Raw genomic sequence first — 21,707 nt, forward strand, 5'->3', positions numbered from 1 at the left:
CTTTAAATGTAGCATCCATCTTGCAACCCTCAGTTCACGTTTTTCAAGCTGCTGTAAAATTTCCAGCCTTTCAATAATCTTTGTATTAATTTCCTAATGCTGAAAATAAGTAATTACTCACATTTTTCAAAATGTGCTCCATATTAAGAGGCTACAGTGCATCTTCTTTTACTAATTATTTCAGGAGAGCTAATCTGCAGTGTGTGTGACCTTTTCTGAATTTGGACCCATCTGGCATTTTCAAATGGAATTGAGTATTGATCTCCACACTGTTAATTTATTGTTTAATTAAAAAATCATAGTGCCGTGATGTGGTTTGATTGCACATCCTTTTCCACATCAACCAATTAATGTAGAAAGCCATCACAAAACTATCACTTTTTATTATTATTTTTTATAATGGAGCTTCCCAGAAATGTAGGTTTTCTCTCATATACCATACTAATGGTTTGGAATGCATTTTAGCATAAATGACCTGCAGGAACTGCTGTAGAAAGTAAATTCTCAGTTTATATCGTTTTGGTATGACCAAGGTGCTACGCTTCCTGGACTTGATCGAATGGTTCTGGAACTTGACTGTGCATATTAGGTCACCAATAGCTAGTATAAAATGTAGAGAAGTGGTTATTAAAGACCAGTCATCTTAGTCAACGGTGGGTCTGCTGTACTGCCCTTGCTTATTCGGGAGAAGAAACTATATTTTTTGAATGAGGCAATACCATCAAACTTTGTACTGTCAAGTTCCCTTCCTATGGGTGAAAAATGTTTAAAGTAATCTTGCGTTGTTGCCAAACTACCAATATTTGTGTATGTAAAAATGTGCCTAGGCAAGACTGAGTGTGGTGTGTATTCTGCAGAACACTTGTTTCCCAAATATCTTAAAAGACACCTCTTAGAAGTGAAGTCCTTATTGTTCCTGCCTTGTATTTTTATGACCGACTAGTTGTTTAAACTGAGGTCTTATTGAAGTGTAATGTCTTCTGCCTCCTCAACCCTTACTTAATGCTTCATCTAGAATCTCCTGTGAATGAACATTTAAATCTAGAAATCCTGGTAGGGATACTTTAGCCAAGGAATTCTCTTGCAGTCAGATCTTTGGAATATATTATTTGTTCTAAAATATTCTAGTTTGACCTTCAGCACACCTGTGTATGAAATATCAAAAACAGATATCTATTAGATGTGTTCAAGTAGCAAATCTGATAATGGGAACTTAAATTACACGCTAACAACTTTAAAGCAAGCATTTACTTCTAAAAGGCTGTAGAAGCGATGCAGGACTGGAGTAGCATGCCATGCAGGAAAAGCCTCGCTTCAACTGGGTCACTTTTAACTTGTCTAATGTGAGGATTCCAGAAAAGGTCAAAGGGAATTGTGAGGATTGCAAGACTAAAAATCTTGCTTTGCACACCAGTTAGCTGGGCAGCGTTTCTGTGGAGATCTTAGGAAGATGATTACATCATGGTTTGCAAAGTATTGTCAAGAGTCATGATACATGGGCCAAAAATCTCAACCTCTTGAGCAGTTTAACAAGAAGGTAGATAAAAAGTGTATATCCAGCCAGGCTTGGGGAAAGAGTGGGAGGGATTTTTTTCTTCTCTTCCTCCTCTTTAAAGTTTTGCATTAAAAAATCAATATTTTTCCTATGTAACTTTTTCATTTTCACAATTATGAAAGCAGTAACCCTTCTGTAGTCTCCATTTCTTTTTCAATAGTCAGTTTTGAGGCAAAAATTAAAATATTTAAATTATATATATCAAGTAACTTCTGACCAGAATAAAGTTGCCAATGATAGTTTGATTTATTAAAAATAGATATATTTTTCATTGCCAAATAATTTTTGATAGAAATAATATGATCACATCTAACACAAAGGCATCCAGAAATAAATCACAGTGGTGTTAAAATTAATTTGGCCTAAACCTTCAAACAAAAATAGTCATCAGATAATAACTTTGGCTTAGTTATTCAAGTCATCTTTGCTTTTCCAAGTCCACTCCAAAATAAATAGCATTTCAAAACAATGCATTGCTAACAGATCATCCTTCAAGAAATTACAGGACCGAGAACTCCCAAATTATGGCAATTTTGAAATGAAGAACAAACTACATCATTTCAAGGAACGTTATTAGAAAACCATATATCACGGTGGTGTAGAAATGAAACCTCGGTGTTCTTTGCAGATAAAGGATGTGTAAACATTAGCACAGTTTTTGTATTCAACCAATCAGAATCCAATGAAAGCAACTTATCTTTGATCTTTTGAGAAGAGCCTGCAGTTCGGTGTTCTTTAATATCTTAACTGTAGTTAGAAATAAAAAAGAAAGGGAATCTGAAATAATCCCTTTCAATTGTATTACACTTGGAGATTCAACTCTTAAAAAAAGAAGTCAACGAATTTTTACTTCTGATTTTGATAATGTTCTTTGTTCACAATGCAAGTCCCTCAGTTATGCAGAACTGTGACAAAAGTACACACGGAAAGGATTAAAAACCTATTGGTAAACCAAAGTTGTGATCTAAAGCCCACTGAAATGGACAAATGGAAGTCTTTATATTGACATCTCTGGCCCTTGGATCAGGCCCTTGGTTTATTATCAGCGAAAAGTTCTTAAAACTCATTTTCAGATGCAGTGTCAAAAGGAGGTTTTCTTTTAATACACCATAAAGGACAGAGGTTTAGAAGGCTGCAGAATGACCAGGTAAAGTAGAAAACCAAATGCTTTCTTAGCAGGTCAAAGGAAGGTCATTTGTTTTACAGTTAGAAATAAGCCCTCAGTTGAGAGTGACAGTAAGACTTTTACTACTCCAGTTCAAGGAAAATAATGGGTATCAGTGTAAATTGTATTCTGCACTGCTTTCGCTACTCTTATGGCTATGACATAAATTAAAGGGAGGGGAGAAATCAGACAGGTAAGAAACAGTGAGAAGAGCTGGTTTTAAGAAAGATAGAAGGCCAGAAGCAGCAGTTGTGGAGGTGCCTGGAAATGGCCAGGCTGTGTGCATGGTTGGTTAGCCAGGATTTTTAGCAGATGCTGGGAAGAGATTGCAAATTCCCTGCTTCCTCATGCATATGGAGAAAATAATAGAAAAGGGAGAGGGAGAGTTTCTGGTTTCCTTTCGCAAATATTATCCATACAAGTTGCCTGCTGCCCTAGACACAGTTAGATCTGTTTTAAGCAGGGCCAATTGAAATAACTGGTGGTAGGAGTTGCCAAATGCAGTAGCCTAATAGGGCTCTGTGTCCCCAGGTCCAGCCAGGAGTGATGCCGAGCCTCTTTTCCCACTAGGCATGCATGCAAACAATGCACATGCATGTGGCTGGCTGCCCCTGATCAACACAAGCAGCACCACTGATGAGGATGAAAGCCCATTAGTGGAAAATTTATACCTGTGTATGATATAGATCCCTTCCATAGCCGGTCTTAGACAGTCTATCCAGTAGCTAGCCCCTGGATCCCCTGATCTCCCTGTTGCCCCATGCAGTGACAGAAACACACACAGATGTGCAAATGGATGTTACTGATTACTCTTAGATCACCTGTTTTCTCCAGTATCCAGCCCAGACTTATGGCCACTCCAATACTTGGCTCTCAAGCCTCTTATCCCACTTGCTGGCTTATCTAGCTTGATGCTCACTAGCAAATACACACACAATGAGCACACCCACACAGTGTGTATGTCCTCTTGTCTCTCCAGTTGCTGGTATCTGAAGCATATGGACCTCTATGACCCATGGACCCACCTTCAGTGGCTGACACTTAAATTTCCATATGCGCACAGAATTGAGAGCCCCTCACCCAGGAAAATAAATGGAAATGGAGCTGAACAAAAGACAAGAGAATTTGCTGTGATGAGGTGCAGGGCATGGCCACGCAAGTATACTGGCCAGACACCTGCTTACATGGGACTGGTGAGAGCCTCCACTGTTGATTCATGTGGTGATCAACACACGTGGATCATGGCCTAACCATCCTCCTCTGATAGCCCAGGGAGGAGCAGGGTCAAGGTGTTCCCTTTGCTCTCATGAGATGAGGGTCGTCCACCTGTTGATGTTCCTCTGCTCATTTGTGTATATGGGCAAACTCGGCAACCCAATATAAATGTCATTCAATTATTCTACCCCTTGATCCTTCAAACTTTGCATTCTTTTTTCTATGATCCTGCTCTGGCAGGAGATGAGCTTGGAGCCCCAGTCCTGCTTGTTTTACACACAACTTCCTATTACAGTAAATGACATCATTAAGGTGGGCATCTAGATAAAGCTGTTCCAAAAAGCAGGTTAGCATATTGTTCAACATAAAGAGTTTCACAGCAGCTTCATGGTTGTTATACCAGGTACTTAGATATTATTGTAAATATTGCTTGATTTACTGCATGTGGACTTGAATGACGTAAATGTATCACAGTGTGCATTTAGAAAGCATTTGGATCATAAAAACTCACTTTTCGTAACCATCTGACTATGATTAATTCTAACAATACAACTTATTAATTAAAGTTGGGAAGCAGCATAATTGAAACTAGCATTCTCAATTCACTTGAATGAATTTCAGCATTTATTGTGCAGCTATTCTAATGAAATGCTGAAATCATCTGCGTATCAATCTATTCATTACCAAATGAGATGAATGCAACAATCCTAAGTATTCATGGAAATATCTTCATTAGAAAAATCATGTAGTTAACGTGGAGTGTTCTCTAAATGAAGCACCTAAAATGTTACATACTTTCTTTCATAATTGCAATTTGACAATATTAGTTTCTCATTCTCCCTGATTATATTTAAAGTAAAAATAGCACTCAGCATGATTTAAGCATTTTGCACAAAGGAATAAACTTTAGGAAAATGCTAGCAAAGGGGTCATTAACTTTTTGTGTTGTGTTTATTTTATTTGCTGTTAATAGTCATTATCAAAGATTGTACTTTAGCAAGAATTGTTCTGGTCTTTGTGCTGAAGTCTGTCTGCAGCTCTGCTCATGCTACTGTTACTTGAAGGATTTATCAGCATTAAGGACACTTTATTGCCTTCCCCCCATCCCCAAATACTTCAGCTAAACAGTACAAATTATCTCTATCCTGAAATTTGCCAAGAAATGTCACACGCTGAACCAAAGCGTATGTCAGCTATCTGTTTTTAAGAGCCTTATTTTTAAAGAAACATCTTTTCTTCTATTTGAAAAATATGAGTTGTTTACACTAAAATAGAATTGCTAGTTTATATAAAGTAATGGGTTTTGCATAGCATGTACTTGCCTCTCTTTTCCTTTTCAGTCAGTAGTGACATGACTGAACGTCCCTGCAGAGGTAATGGTGTGAAGCATTTCTGGGGCTTTAAGACTGAAGCAATTCTTACAAGGTGGAATATAGATGCAAACTGTTCAGGGATTGTCTAGTGAAAAAGAACTTCCCAGAAATACTTGTAGGGACCCTAAAGCTCTTGCATCATGTTGTTTTCTTCTCCTTCAAGCATGTTATATCTTTTTGTAGTGTGTCCACTTCCCCCCTCCTCTTCATGTTTTTCCTCTGATATGGCAGGCTCCTTGGGGCTAAGGATTCTCTCATGAGGTTTTGTTAACATGATGTGACTTTATTCTGACTGAGTCTCGTATACATTAGAACACATACAATACCCAGGTGTGGACTGTCTTCAGTTGCATTAAAGATGCCCCTTTTTTTCTTTAAGGAAATGAAGGAAGCAAATGAAAAAACTGTGCAGGGATTTGTCCCGGATCATTATCAAGAAAAGGCTGGTAATTTCAACATAGAATGTTCCTGGCTTATTTTGGGGACAAGGGGATAACCCTAAATAAACGATGCTAAAAAAACCAACCAAACAAAAAAACCCAACAACAATAAAAACAGGAAAAAAAAAACCCAAACCCAACAAACTGCCTGAAGATATTTTCATCAGCTACTGCGAGTAGGTGCTAACATTCCAAGGACACCTGGTCTAACAGAGAAGAAAAGGTCTTGTGAGTGGTATATGAATTCTGTTTATTTTTACCTTGAAATGTGAGGATAAAAGGGAATGGTATACTTTAAGATAAATAAACATGACAAGCACACTGTACAAAATCTGACAACTTTTAGGTAGTCTGACAGTCGATGTTACTGTGAGTTTCATTCATCAAAGGGTGCGTGTGGATTTGGCTAGCAAAATTTGTAGTAATGCAGTACCACTTTAGATCTCATTTTAAGATCTCCGAATACTTTGCAAATGATAACACCCCCCCCATTAATATAGCATTATTTAATTGACTCTTCAATTAAATATTAGGGTATGAGTTAACGGTATGCTTGTTGCTTGAAGTCTTCAGAATTTTTATTATAAGAATGCCATTTAGAACATCGATCTCTGCTTAGGTATAAGGGTACAGCACACAAGGGGTTAATAGAAGGACCATTCTCATATCCTAGAGGGAGCTATGCAACATGACTTCAAACAAATATGTGCCCAGCTGTAATAAGTGCCTGAATATTTCTACTATACCTGTTAGATGATTGTGATCTCTGTTTAAACAGGAGATTTCTTCATTTTGATCCATCTATTTATACTCATTTCAATGAAAGATTCTTATCTCATTAAATTAGAAGCTGCTCTCTAAGAGATTATTGGGACACCACAGCTTAACATTTTAACTTTAAGCAATGAGAATCCACCTCCTCACGGAAACTGAAAGGCACTTCTTAAAATACATGTTATCATCAATCATTATCATCAACAGGTGAAATATTCAATTTCTAGTACAGGATTTTTTATTTAATACAGCATGTTATCTCTTTTATTTTGATTTCTTAAAGAAACAAGATTTATGAATTCACTGTCTCTTCTTTATTTCTCTAATAATTTTTGATCCTATTAGCTATTTTCAATGAAACTTGATAGATATATAGTGGCATTAATGATATTTTCTGTTAACATTTCTGCAAAAATAGGCAGTTGGACAGGGAGAAGAAAGCCAAGTGGAAGGCCTTACAGTGGAAAAGGTTGCAATGTAAGTTCAGCCACGTTATCAGACATCAGTGAATTTACACAAGGCAGTATAGATAACCTAGATTTATGAAGTTTCATGAAAAAAACAATTACTGTTGATAACAAGATAAAGAGTATTTTTATGCAGCTACAACAGCAGATATATCTGCTACTCCTTTTACTTCTGTACGCTTTCTATATTATCTTGCCAAAATCGGTATCTGTTATTGCACTACATTTTGAACTTATCTCTGAAATATTTCAGTTTCCTTGGGCTGGTCATTTTTGCCTTTCTCTGAATTTGAAGATGTCCCTAGAATTACTTTTCCATGAAGTCAGGGGAATTTTGCTACTGATTTAGAGTACTGAAGAGAGACATGATGGTGGTGAGAATTTATAGAAGTCCAACTTTGTCATGCGTCAGGCCTGCGTGGAGCCCTCGCCCACCAAGGGGAATGTAGAAAGACAAAGCAAGAGACGACTGAAGAGCAGGTCCTGTTTAGGTGTTGCAGCTCCGAAGGAAAATGGACCTGATCTGGAAGCAGGTTTTAAGTTTGAATTTCTACCAGGCAATTAAATCTAAGCCTTGTGAAATCAAAATATACTTACAGAAAGTTACTGATCATCTTGATAAAAAGATTTTGTGGAAACTACAAAAGGCGAAGACTTCTTGGGGAAAATTCCTGTTTAAAGATCTGAAATCCTTGGAGATCCTCACGTCTCAAAACCCGGAGTTCTTAAGCTTTACAGGGTGTAAACTTTTCAAGCTGAGAAATCCAGAAGCAGTTCAGAAGCTTATTTTAACCTGAGGAGGTGAGGGAAAATTAAGGTTTTAAGGCTGCAATTCACTTTTTTGGGGTAGATCAGTTGTTTCCCAGAAACACAGTCTCAGTCAAAGCAACCCAGTTGTCTTTTTCCTTCTCATGTCCAGAGGCTGAAAGTCTGTTACTGTGCCCGTACACAGGCAGAGACCACACTGCCCACCTCCTCTGGATAGAGAAGACAGTGTTTTGTCAGCTTGCTGACTCTAAAGGGATTTCTCTGCTGGCCGCAGAGAAATGACTTTCCAAATGGTGGTTTTATCTCCACCCCACTGCCTTTCATTTTCTTTGGCTCCAGGATTCCTCTGCAAGTTTTTTGTGTCCCTCTCATACCATGCTCTGTTGGCTTGGACATTTTCCCCACTACAAATACTGAGCCTGCGAAAAAGCTGCAAGCTACTGATTTGACATTGTGAAATTTGTTGTGTTTAATGGGTTTTCTGCAAGGGGGATTGTTGAAGGCTTTTTGTCACTTGTTTTTCCTACAATGTTGTTGAGTTAAAATGCTGCTGGAGCAACATTTTCAAGCAGCAAGAAGCTTTTTATTTTCAGGGCTATAGATGGAGCATTCCAAGTAGCCTTAATCGCATACATAAAGGTTTTAGTATTTCTTTTGTATGGTGTTTTATGTTGTCAACTGCTGTAGTCAAAACCATTTCTGAGTTCCGAGATCTATCACATCATTGGGTTGAGATGAGTAACTTAGAAAAGCAAGTCTTTATGGAAGATGTAAAGAGACCTGGAAGATAAGAAAATGGGGCATTTTATTAAATGATGCATTAATGAGGCTTTACATTTTCAGTATAGCATCTGTTTATACTGACAGTTAGCACTAGAGTTCATGGATGTAACTTTCCATATTGAATATATGGCTTGTTCTTTCTCATGTTACACTCTGATTATTCTGGTGTAAATGCATCACTGCAGGTAGATTTTTTTTTATTGTAGAACAGCCATCTGTGTTTTTAAAAACTTGATGAGGCTTTGAAAAGCCAAGCAGCATCAACTACTTACAATAGCCAATTTTGATAACTTTAGAATCAGAGCATTCAAAAATAATCTTCAGCAATAAGTGAAACTAGATTGTATGGTGCAATGGGAGGCTTATGTGCTGGTTGTCTGTGAGTGCTCACCTTACGGACCTTTTCCCTCCACTTGCCAAATTTAGATATTAGATAAAAGATTTTAAAATGGTCTCCTAGACTCCAGTTTCGTAGTCTTAATTATTTATTGCCTCCTTGCACAGTCTTGCCTACTTAGGTAATTGCACTAACAAATTACAGTATTAAAATGTCTGTCTAAACAATTTGTAGGCACAGTCTGATATTTAGATGCTTAAAGTACTTCTCTGAAATCCAGTTTATTGTGCATGCAAAATTACACCTGAAAAAGAGGAGTGTTTCTGAAAAATCAGGGTCATTTATGTGAATATATCCAGTGGTTGTAACCACAGTAATTTACATAATTATAGAAAAGTACTGTGCTGGAACCCACAGCAACTTCATCTGAATCTGTGATACCTGTCAAACAGGATAAGATGCATTGTAGCCTTTACCTCTTTAAAAATATCCATGTAAGTGATGCCTTGTCTTGATCTTGCCTCTTTCGTGGGAGGATTGAATGTTCTCTGTAGACATTAATTTTACACTGGGCACTGCTATTGTGAGGCACTCTTATTACTTTCAGTTATATGAAACACTTGAGAAACTAACTTAGCTAAGAGAAATAAAGTGACTTGCCCAGAGTGACATACACAATCGGTGGCACGAGCCAGGCAAAGAACACAGCTTTTTATTTTACCTCAATTACTCCCTTGGAAAAACAGATCTTTATACTGTGTCAGTGTACAGTATCTTCTGTATTCAGTACTGCAGAAAAGTGTGAACTATATATAGGATGCTCTATGAAAGTGAAGTTAAGGGTGGAATCATTCAGCTAACTTTAGTTGTCCTCAGATAGGTGTCTTCTTTAAGCTCACTCTCTATAGGCAAAAGGGAAGATGGGCATGCCTGGAAGGTGGTTATTCCATGCTAAGAGAGTGTATGACTTGCTCCCTGGAGGCCCCTCTGTATCTCCTGCTGTGAGGGAGCGCAGATGACATAGACTTGACACCCAACTCAGATGAGTGAAGTAGATGAGTTGAATCTCACCCGAAGGAGACGCTGAAGGTCTTCATACTCTTTGCGAAGTCAGTGGTGAAAAAGGGCTCCCAGTAAGTTAATCTAGCCAGCATTTAGGGTAGAATTCAGTTCCACTGAGCTTTCAAATATTTCAGTCTCATGCCCCATTCTGGCATCCCTTCTGGGAATGCTTAGAAGTCTCCTTGGAGGCGTACACAGCAGGAAAAGCAGATATCTTAGTACCTCTCTTTTTTTTATAAGCAAGTAAGACTATGAATACAGGCTTACAAGAATGTAGTGACTAAAAGATAGTGCTGGAAGTTGATGCCTTAGATGAGAGTAGGAGGATGTATATAAGCTTTTCTTGTGAGCATAAACAGAGGAGAATGTTTTGACAAGTCTGGGCCCCATGTGACTGAAAAATAGCAGTTTGCAGCTCCACCTCTCTGCAAAGACTGATCCCTAACATCACTCTGTAAGGAGCATCCATCACTGCCTGCAGGGGCAGGGGTCAGAAGGTTAGCTTACCGAAAGCCATGGGTTCGGTTCAAACATGCAATGTGATACACTTGAAGTTAATTATCTGTTGCTAGATGGTATGAGTAACTCAGCAAAGTTGATAATACTCAGCAGAAAAAAAAATGTCCTGTATTCCTGTTGAAAAGATATGGTCCTTCTGTGAGAGAGGCCTTTGAGTCTACCTGTATAGTGACTGCAGATGCGATGTAACGCTGAAACGTAGACGTCTTTTTGTCCATACTGAAAGACCTCAGTGGCAGATATTTCCAGCACACTGAAAATGAGCAGCAATAGAGCTTGAGGTAATGAAAACTTGTATTTTTTGGAAAGGGACGGGATAATTGTAGCAGAAATTGTGGAGGTTTATCTTTAAATAGAACTATCTTGCTACAGATCTGTGAGCAAGTGGGGGGGATAGTATAAAAAAGGGGTGGTAAAAATCTAGCAAGATCTTTTTCATCTGATTTAGTATTCTTAACAGTGACAGCTGATGTTTGAAAGCATTTCTATTGAGTCTATCACCAATGTTCGTGATGTTACATGAGATAATAGATGCAGAAGGATCTGAGCAAAGTGCACCCATGTGACTCCCATTCTGAATGCAGTAAAATATTCCAGAAAAAGTAGAGAAAGCTCAGGCAGATGTATACAAGAAAATTCACAGTAGATATGTGGTGGCTCATAAGAGATGGTGCAGAAGTGAGATGAAAGAGTTGAAAATGAGAAGTATGGTTTTCAGCTTTCTAGTCAGGTTGTATGGCAGACGCTTTCTATCTTTCCACTTAGTTAAGTACAAAAGGGGTAGTATCTGTCCATCCCTTGCAGGTGAGAGATGCCCGTAAACAAAGCAGCAGGGGGAAAGTAAGTGAGATGTTCCTGCTTTTAGAGTAGAATATCACCAATAAGGACTGTGTATGTTTACAGTCCTTTAGGGAAGGAAAGATGATGGACAGGTGATAGTGATCTGTGATTCCTTTTTTCAGCAAGCTTTTGTACTTCTATACAACTTCTCCAAGGATTTCTATTTATAGAAATGGAGAAAAGACCTGTTCAGTTCCACATTCATATACTAAGAATCTAAACTATATTGATATTTTTTATATCTATGATATTTTTAATATATATGATTTTTTTTTATATACTGGATATTTCCTATATGGTCTATCTCTTTCAGCAGAAATACCAAGTTACCTAATAAAGCTTATAGCTGTAGCAATTTGGTGTTTTGGCATCATGAGTTTGACAACAACAGATTTAATCTGTTTCACAACGACGCTGTGAAGAAAAGAGAAAATCCAAAGAATAATGGCTAATCTTTTTGGTTTAAAATTCCTGAAATCATTTGGGAAGAAAGAAACTAAAACTTATTACTGAGGCAAGTGTTCTTGTTAAAAAGCAAAAACTTGCTTTGTCCGTGAAAGTGACTCATGCTTTCTGAGTTGTCATTGCTGTGGGAGCTGCAGGGCTGAGTGAAAGAAGATGACACCACCCAAGGCACTTAAATGTTGTCTTTCCAGGCTATTGAAGGTAAAGTCTGAGAAAGATAAGAGTGATTCCAAGAATAAAGTACTGAATGAAGAGCTAAGGAGCATCACTTCATTTCCCAGCCCTGATACAGTTTTCCTCAGCTCAGGCAAAACACTTAATGTCTGTGTCTATTTCCCTCTCTGTAGATTTGCAATAGTACTTTTCCACCTTATTTGCGTGGTAATTTGATTTCTGAAGATCTTAACAGTAGCAGGATAAAGTATACAATAGAGGAAAAATATTTAATTAAATGACACTTCACCACTAAGGGTCATGATGAAACATTATGGCCTTAAGGGCTTATCTGGGGGAAGAACTGCACTTTATTCTTCCAAATTTTAAGACTATGTTGGCAAGTTTGAAACTGAAAGGTATAACTCAACTGAGATCAAGGGAGCTATAGCAAGTATTGATTTATTCAAATTGTTTGAAAAATGAGATACTTCTGGAGTAGTGACTGAAAGATTAGGAAATACTGCGAAATTCAGATCCAAGGCACATAGCACAGGAATCCTGAAATAATATTTGAGCTTACTGAAAGTGGGTGGTGAGATCTTCACCTGATTACCTGATAGGTGAAAGACTAAATTGGTGGATAATGATGTGAATTCGTGTTGAAAGGATATATGCCTTGTGGGCGGTGTAGGATTGTCCTGTGGTGAAAAATAGCCTGTTTCAGCCTTCATGTGCTTTTAGATGTCTGGAAGTCTGTGGTGTTAATGTGAACCACTGAAATAGAAAACACTACATAATATCTGCTTTATTTTTCTACCTTTTGCTTCTGTTTGAAGATTCCCAAATTTATGGCCTTTAAGAATGCCTCTTTGTGGGGCAGGGGAAACAACTTAATTTCCAAATATGACACTTCTGCTTCTACTTTATCTCTTGAAATTTTTTCAGCATGTTTTCTTTCTCTTCCACAGCCTCTCTGCTGTTGCCATGTGGGGAGTTTCTGGGCAGACACTGAATAGTGTGCCCATGTTAAGCTGCAGGCAGAATACCTCTTGACAAAACTCTGTCCAGCAAACTTCACAGGCAATTTTAACAAGGCTTCTGGAACTGATAGGACTGTGAAGTTAGCCACTGTGACAGCAATTTATAAGCTGTGAATAGAACACTGTGCTGATTATATTGATTTTGAAACCTACCACCAAGGCTGCTATTCATTGACATTCTTGTTGGCAGCGTGTCATGGAAGCTCCATCTATGTTAAAAGTGAGATGTATTAATACTAGACTTGTCAGATTTGTCTGGACTCAAATCCAGACAGTGCAGGCTTCAAAAGGTATCATCAAGAAAATGCCCTATGTCCTGGGCAGTTTGGACTTTTCTGAGTGTTTTTACTGTAATCTGCATGCCTCATCTAAAGTATTTTCTCTCTGGGTCTTACCTGGAGTCTGCTAAATGCAGCTAGTAGAGCACAGAGTCTAATTAGTCATTTTCTTGGCTGTGAATATCCATTTTCAGAAGTTGACAGTTGTGTAGAGTCTAGGATTATTCTTTGCCCATGCAGGGCGTTCTTAAAATGTAACGGGGACAAAACATTTGGGTTGAAGTCAGCTGTAAGCATCTGGCCTATGTTAGCACAAGTGATGGCAGCTACACTTGGATTCGCAAAGTAGGGCACTTTGCAAGGCTCCGGGCCCCATAGCCCACCAGAAACTGTCAGCAAAGACGCAAAAATGAAATGAATTGAAAAGTCTTGATGAAAACCTTGAGGGGCTGGCATACTCCCTCATCTCCCTGCAATAAGGAAAGTCTTTAACTTCTTTAATTGCTTCCATTTTTTTTCTCCTTGATGGTGACATTTTTTCCCCAGGTGACTACAATGGTTGTTCATTTATCATTTTTCCTTTCCCAAGCCCATGTGACTTTGTTTTCCTTAATTTTATTTAATTGATTATAACTAATTGACTCTCAGTTTAGGGAATAGAGGTTTCTGAGCTTGCTGGTCTGGTCTTAATTTATTTTTGGTGAAGTCTTTTTTTTCCAGCCCAGGACTGAGGTACAAGGTTATTCTTTAAAAAAAGAAAAAAACAAACCAAAACCAAAAACCAAACCCAAAAAACCCCAAAACCCAACACCAAAAAAAAAAAAAAAAAGACAAAAGTTATTAACTTCTTTTTAGCTTAATAGAAGGAGAAACTCTGCTTTCCGCATCTCACTGGATGTCCCAATTCTAGCAAAAAGGCAGCCTGGGCTTCATTGCATGCCCATGATAAGGCTGAGCGAAGTGGTTGCCTGTTTGGAAACAAAGGGCTTAAAGAAGGTGGCAGGGAGGGTTCAGCTGAATGCGAGAGATGCCCTACCCTTGGTGCTGCCACAGATTCAGTCTCCAGCCTTGGAAGTCACTTGAAGCTTACCTTAATATCCATTAAGTCTTCTATCTGCTTTTGATTTCACTACGCATCAGATGCAAGCACAACTAGCTCTTCTGCAAATCAAGCTTTTAGATATCTATCTACATAAAATATATTTTATTTTCTTTCTGGAGTGTGCATATATTGTATCGAAATCTAGGAACAAGGCACAGTAGCGTACTCCAGTGCATCATCTCCACAGTACAATGGTTGTTTTGCTCTTTTAAAAGGGAAGGAAAACAGATTTCCTTGGCAGTGAAAATAATTCAATTTCAATCTCTGTTATGTAGATAATTGTATTTGTTTTCTTATGTAAAATACTTGGAGATCCTTGAGAGAAAATGTTGTTTATTTGATAGATGCATTTGAAAATGAAACATTGGCTAAATAATACTGATTCATGAGGCTTCATAATGCAGCTGCCTCCTTTCCTGGTTCCTTGGGAGTAACGCCTCCTCCTCTGTGGGCAATAGTCAGTGGTGGTGCTCTCTGCACACCCTGATGAGTATCCCAGGAAAGATTATGTGATGATTGAGGGAATTGCTGGACATGGTCTTCATGTTTCATCTGTTTCTCTTCGCCACAGTATTTCTGGCATATTTTCTACTCTGGGTTTTAGAGGAGGACTCCAAGTAGTCCCTTGATCCTGAATAGATCTTGATCAAACTGGAGGCAAAATTGTTTATTTTTGCTATTTTATGGTTTGTGTGTATATACACGCAAGGGGTGAGAGGCATTTCTCAATGGCACAGTGCTATTTCCATTAATCTGTCTGCCTCCTTATGCTTTCCTTTCTGCTGCTTGGTGATTATTACACAGGCTTCCTCTCTGAATTAAGAACAAAATGTGCAGGAATCCTTGCTATACCATGAAATCCAAGGGAATCTTAAAGAAACTTTTTTTTGTCCAGAAGTTGTGCTTTACCCAAGAGCACCATCTTCTGGATGTCATGTCTCTCCATTTCTGGGAGTACTGCAGTTGTGTTGAATTCTGCTTGAAGGGGAGGATGGCTATGAAGTGAAAGCTTGTAAACATGTGCCTGGTGGGGGACTCGCTGTCATTTTCTATTTAGCAAATGCAAAAGTTTTCTCTGGATTATTTTCACTTGCTTTTGCAGGCATGGCCTTCTGACCTGTTCATTAGAGGCAGAGCTGCGGAGGGTCTTCAGAATTCTTTGCATTTGTTGGCTGGTTTTGGGTACTTCGCTGCATGGTCCTGCTACTCATTGTATTCTTGCAGCGAGTCTCCTCTTCTGGGCTCTTACTTAGTTGCTCTGGCCATAATTTCATTCTTCTGGGTTGCTTCTTGACCACTAAAATCTGTGTATTTTGACCAAATGGCAAGTCCCTCTGAAACACTCTGAACATCCCAAGAAGAAATTGTCTTAAGGACCTTATTTTGGTCTAATATGAGATTATATCATTGACTTGAGATTGGGAGAGATTTGTGGATGGAATTGATGCTGGTTCAGGTCAAGGGAAACCTTATGAAAAGCCTTTCATAAGCGTGATTGCCAAAAGAATCTCTTTTGAATCAATGCTCTCTTCTGCCTGTGTCACAGCAAAAACAGGCGAAAACATAGTGAAGTCTTTAAATGTGAAAAGGGCCAAATTAACAATCAGGTTAAGATAAAATTTAAATTGATTTCAGTGAGATGCACTCTTTTACAGTCACTACTTTAAACTTTTTTCTATTGTTCCATTACAATCTGAAAGATAAAGTCACAACTGGAAAGAAGTTCATCACGACAATCCTATTGCTTGGCTGGCGTCTTGGACAGACAAGATACAGGGATCTATCAAATATGTCATGGCCATGTGCTATGGCTAAAAAAAATAAAAAAATCATGGCAATGAAATGTGCAAGATGGAGCCAAGAAGGCCTCTCTGACCTCATTTTGCACTGTTTTGCTATTTCATGAGTCACTTAAACCAGGGCAGATTTTACTTACTAGGAGAAACTTTGGAATTGCAAGGGTGGTTAAGCATGGAAGAGATTTCCTTGAGGGTGGTGAAGTCCTTATCCTTAGAGGCTTTCAAGAACAGATTAGAGAAACATATGTCAAGAATAGTTTGTGTAGCTGAGCCTGCCTTAGGCAGGAAGATAGACTGAATGACCTTTGAGGTTCACTTCCAGCCCTATTTTGATGATTAATCCTCAGAGGGAGTGGATATACTCTGTGCTACATTTGATCTGAGCTAGGATGTAAGCACGTTGGTTGTTAGTGCAAAGCAAACACTCTGGCTGAACATCACTCATAAATTTTGTTTCAAGTGTCTGTATTGCAGAATGGGAAGCTGGTTTTATTTGTCTGAATGGAAGAGCCTTAAGGGTAAGGTGGCTGAACTCCCCAGGATGCTGTCGTAATTGGATGGTGTTAACCTCTACCGGAGGCAGGAGAATGCCCCTTCTTCGTACCCTGATTAATGGTGGTAGATTCTGCTAAACTCTCTCAGCTACATATAACCTTGCTGTTTTGTTCAAAAAGATGGTCAACTCATATTCATGCCAGTAAATCTTTATTCACCCTGTGTTACCGTTCCCAATATAGGTACTGCATGTTATACTAGCAAGGCTAAATAAGACTGAGCTTTTCAGGGTGTGTGTCTTCCTAGGTAAATCTGGAGAATTTAGCATGGCAGACCCTCGGGGCAGCTTTTTTGAAGTCTTTGGGCACTCTTGCAAGCACATAATATCACACGGGAAGCGTTAAAATGGAGAATTCCTTTTGGAAACACTTGGAGACCTCCATTGCTGCGGTTATTACTCCCTACTGCTTCTGACTGACACAGCTGCAGAAACAGAGTTACAAGTGATCTTATCACATGAATCTCATTACAAAGTGCCTACTGAAGTATTTTCAAAGTGCCTTTTCAAAGCATACTGCTTTCCACCCCACTTCCATCTCGCTCTTACTAAAAAATGCATCCACCAATGTATCTGAATAAAGTCAATGAGAATGTAGTGCATCCATCCCTTTTTTGTAATTTCCCTTGATAAACCAATATTTCACTAGAATGAGTCTGGAAGAATAGTGCTCAAGTTTAACATGGAAAACATTGTCAGCAGGACTCGCTTTGGGTCTTACACACTGTAGATGAGGTCATGTATTCAAAAGGGATCTAAATGCTAAGGTTTACCAGATAGGATTAGTGTTACGCTCTTGACAGGCACTATTTATGCCTCAGTAAAAAAGTTTCTTGCAGATTAAAGTTACAGTAACTGGTACAACCAGTCTCTGGGTCTATGTTTAAGCTGCATAATGTACTGCTCAATATTCTTTGATTATAGCAGAGATTCAGATTTTATTTGAAGAACATGTCTGTGTGTGAATGTGCTGCAAGAGTTGCAAAAGCCCTGTATTATCTACACGGTTTTTCTTCCATTGCTTTTTCAGCCAATTTGGTCTGGTCCCCAAGTTGCAGCTCAGTAAGTGCATATGACACCATCTGGTAGCTCTGCACTGATCCTAGAGCTGTGTGAAAGCCATGAGCAGAGGTTTAAAATTGCGATGTTTTGGTTTATTTTAGCAAATGCCCTTTTGAGACATTGAAGCTGCAGAGCAAGGTTTTCTGGGAAACCTCCTAATATGCCTCTGTTCAGTGCTTAGCAGCAGCTCTGTAGATCCATCCCCTACTCAATATTATCTGTAAGTGTACATCTTCAGAAAAAAATGAAGATAATGCAAATTTGCAACATTTGGGTCTGAAGGTTGAGCACCCACTAGTAGGAGTGTCTGGTCTTAGATCATTGGAATAGCAGCATCTCAGTTTCATAATAGTTGAAATGTATTCCAGTTTTAAGAGACAGGAGTGACTGTTAGTTAAATTCATATTTGGATCCTGAACCTCCCAGAAGCTCTAGAGATATTTGGAGATAGATTTAGCCTACACCAGACTCCTGAAGTGTTTGAAAATTGGGGTTATTTTAACCCCTTTTTTTCCCTCATCTTGAAATATCTTTCCCTATCCCTATTTATTTTTCTTCAGGGTGAAAAGGATTTGGAAAAATATGGAGTTACTAGTAAAAGAGAGGCATAGCAAGGATTTTGTCTGAACGTCCTGTAGCCTGGAGGTCTAAGGAAATGAAGTTATAACAGTTGAGACATTCTGTTTTTACTTGACAAGCTCTCTTGAGGCAAAATGGCTAAGGACCGTCAGTGAACTTATATCCTTACAGATCTGTTTTCTGTGATGGTGTAATGAAAGGCTGGAAACCTCTGGGGCAAGAGGAGTGAACTACAGGAATGCCAAGTGTAAATGAGGGGCTATTTGCACTGATTTTGTTCCCTTGTGAGCAGAACTGAAGGGAGACTGACCTGCCTTACTGCCATATCACCTTAGTGAGTCAGCAGAGCAGCTTCATTCTGTAGGCTGTCCAGACAGGACCTTTCATGAGTGCTAAATTTGCATTTCTTTACAAAATGTTCTCTCCGTATTATTTTTGAATATGCAATTACATGGCAAGCATACTTGTATTTCTCTTGATGAGAGTGTTTACAAGACCAGCATTTGTGATGCTTTTAAACCCGAGATTATTTAGTCTTCTAATTTTAGAGATGTTTGTTTCTCTCTTCTATGCAAACCTGGTGTTACCAATTGTAAGTTGGCCTCAGCTTCAACTTACAGAATTTAAAACAAATTATAAGATTGATTTTAAAAAATAAGGAAATATTCCTTTCCCCTACATTATCTTTCATGCATATATATTCTTCATTGTGGACTCCCACTAATAGTAAGCACATTATAGACTAAAGCTCCTCACAAGGTCCCAGCTTCCACCTGAAGGATATTATATGGGGAGATACAAAGGGGGTCCCCTCAGGTAGGGATTCCAATCAGCAAACTAATAAAATGGGCAAGTTTTTGTGTGGCTGATACCCTGTGACAGTCTCATGGTTGTAATGAGTAACAAGGTTCAGTGGTCTACAGACCTCAGACTTCGCTGCTGCCCCTCAACAGAAATGGTTGGCAGCACTGAAGAACAGGGAGCTCTCTGGTCATCAATAAGAAATAACAAGCCTTTGCACTTCTGGGCTGTGGCTGTGTCCAGAGCGTGGTGCAGTGAGGTGAACTTGCGTGTGGAAGCTGCTGTCAGGACTCACCTGATCTATTTCTGTACTGCCTACGTGCAGAAGCTGGGGACATGGGGAGAGAGGTTAAAGACTTGATGCAGAATGTCAGACCTTTTCTTTGTGTTTGTCCTTTTGCCAAAACAAATTTAGTGCTGGAGAAAGCTGTCAGCTTCTACTGCTGGAGAAATACGTCTTCTCTAGCTACCGCTGTTATGGGAGGATCCTCTTGCTCTTGTTTTCTCACCAGATCCGTCTCTCTCTCAGATCTTGTTTTTAATGAGATTTCTTGCTGCCAGAGAGATATCACAAAGGGCTGTTGGGATGGCCTTTTCACACCAGATTACACATTAATAATTCAAGCCCATTAGCATTCATGCACATCCCCACCAAGGTTGTTGCCCAACTGAACTTATTCCTAACTACCTTTTTTCCACCCTCTTCTTGTTCTCTTTTCGCCTCTACCTCACTCCCTTCTTGGAAAGACACCCGTCTGTACCAACTGCCTCTTCCATTAAGTTCCACAGGGAACGCTGACTGCTGCTGTGGATATCTTGCGTGACTGAACCACTAACAAGAAATAGGTTACTGCTGAACACGCTAGCTTTGAATTCTGCTTTACGGTCAGAAGTGATTTCGGCAAGGGGGACTTCTTAGCAGTATTGTTCATGCCTCTTGATCGTAAACCTCACAGCAACAGGTCAGCAGGGACCAACTCTGGGACCTTCCACGCAGAATGCACTGGCCTTTATCAACTAAAATAGAAATATTCCTGGTAAAGGCCTACTGCTTGTGTTAGCTCTCCTCTGTTCTGGAACGAGAACACATACTATTGTAATCTTGAGCAGGGAAGGTCTGAACTTAAGAAGACTGATAATGGGAGACACGTCTTTGTTTATGGCCAATTTCTGAAGAGGTGATTGGCAGATTACTGCTTTGCTTTGCCATCATTCATTTCTTAGTAGTCTGCAGTGGTAAAAGTATGCTAAAGCCATTCCCAAGTTTTCTGTGAGGAACATTTCCATTTGTGACCTGTGAGACCTCAATGGAGGAGAATCTTTGGCTCTGTTTCTTGTCTTTATATCCACAGTGCACCTCACTCCATAAGAAAATCCGTCTACCCACACGTTGCTTTTTCTCATTTTTAGATTGATGTCTCAGTAGGGTGCATTCTTTTGAAACAAACCTTGCGTGATTGTAAAGATAAAGTATCTATAGGAACATTAAAAACTGTTTGGGTGGCTCTGTTTATCACGAGAAAGTAGAGGCTTCTCATCCCTCCAGCACAGGACTAGCAGTAAAACTAGCTCTTTTGACTTTGTCAGTGACCTACTGAGTGACTTGATCCAGCAAGGGCACCAATTAGCAGTAGTTTAGTCCAAAGGGATTAGCTAGAGACTGCTAAATTCATGTCATGTATGCCTCTGAAAGGCCAGCACCAGCCTGTTCTTGCTGGATTGGGTATGCATGGGCATATGAAAGGTGAACTATTCTATATTCTATTACTTATCCCCTTGGGCCACGCAGTCTTCCCCTGTAAAGCTGAACTTTAAATATGATAGTTATTAAGGCTTGTCCAGGCTTGAGATTTAGCTCATATAAATTCTGACAGGAACAAATGACTCTAAATTGTGACCAAACCTTTCTTTCTCCCCATTCCCTTGCCCTTCCAGGTCTGCTGTTCAAAGAGGAAACTGAATCAGAATAGCTCAAGAAGATAAACAGCTGCCTTAAACCAAAGTTTTCCAGTTCTCTTCCCAATATAAAAATTTACTGCAATGTGCTGTGCTACAGTTGAAAGCAACATGGTTGTGAAAGATACTTTTCTATTTTAAAATTGGATCTTAGAGCAGGTAACAAGTGAAGGGGAGTGGAGCATGTCAAGCTGCATGCAGAGGTCAGTAGAGAAGAAGACGGTGTAATTCAGTTTCCTGGGTAAAAGCTCTATCAGGGAATACAAGACAGTGTTGATGGAAAAGCGGGTAGACCAAGACAAATCACTAGTACATATCAGGCCCCAGCTAGATCTGGGAGTTAGGACACTAGGCATGAGGGACTCTAGGAATTATTTCTGACTATGCTATTGAAGGGCATATAATTTCCCCACTTTGTCCCTGTTCTGCTCTGCCTTTTTTTTTTCTTCCTATTCACGTGGCAAGCACCAAAGAGCAGTGACTGTGGGTACTGCGAAGTTGGATTAATGTAAGGTCTGACTTCAAATCTACTGGTTAGCTCAAACTCACGTCAGAGAGCTGCAATCTGTTCTTTCAGTTTGATTGAAACAGCATATTCAGAATGGCAAATGAAAAGCA

Source organism: Calonectris borealis, chromosome 12 (genome assembly GCF_964195595.1).
Source record: "Calonectris borealis chromosome 12, bCalBor7.hap1.2, whole genome shotgun sequence".
NCBI lineage: Eukaryota > Metazoa > Chordata > Aves > Procellariiformes > Procellariidae > Calonectris > Calonectris borealis.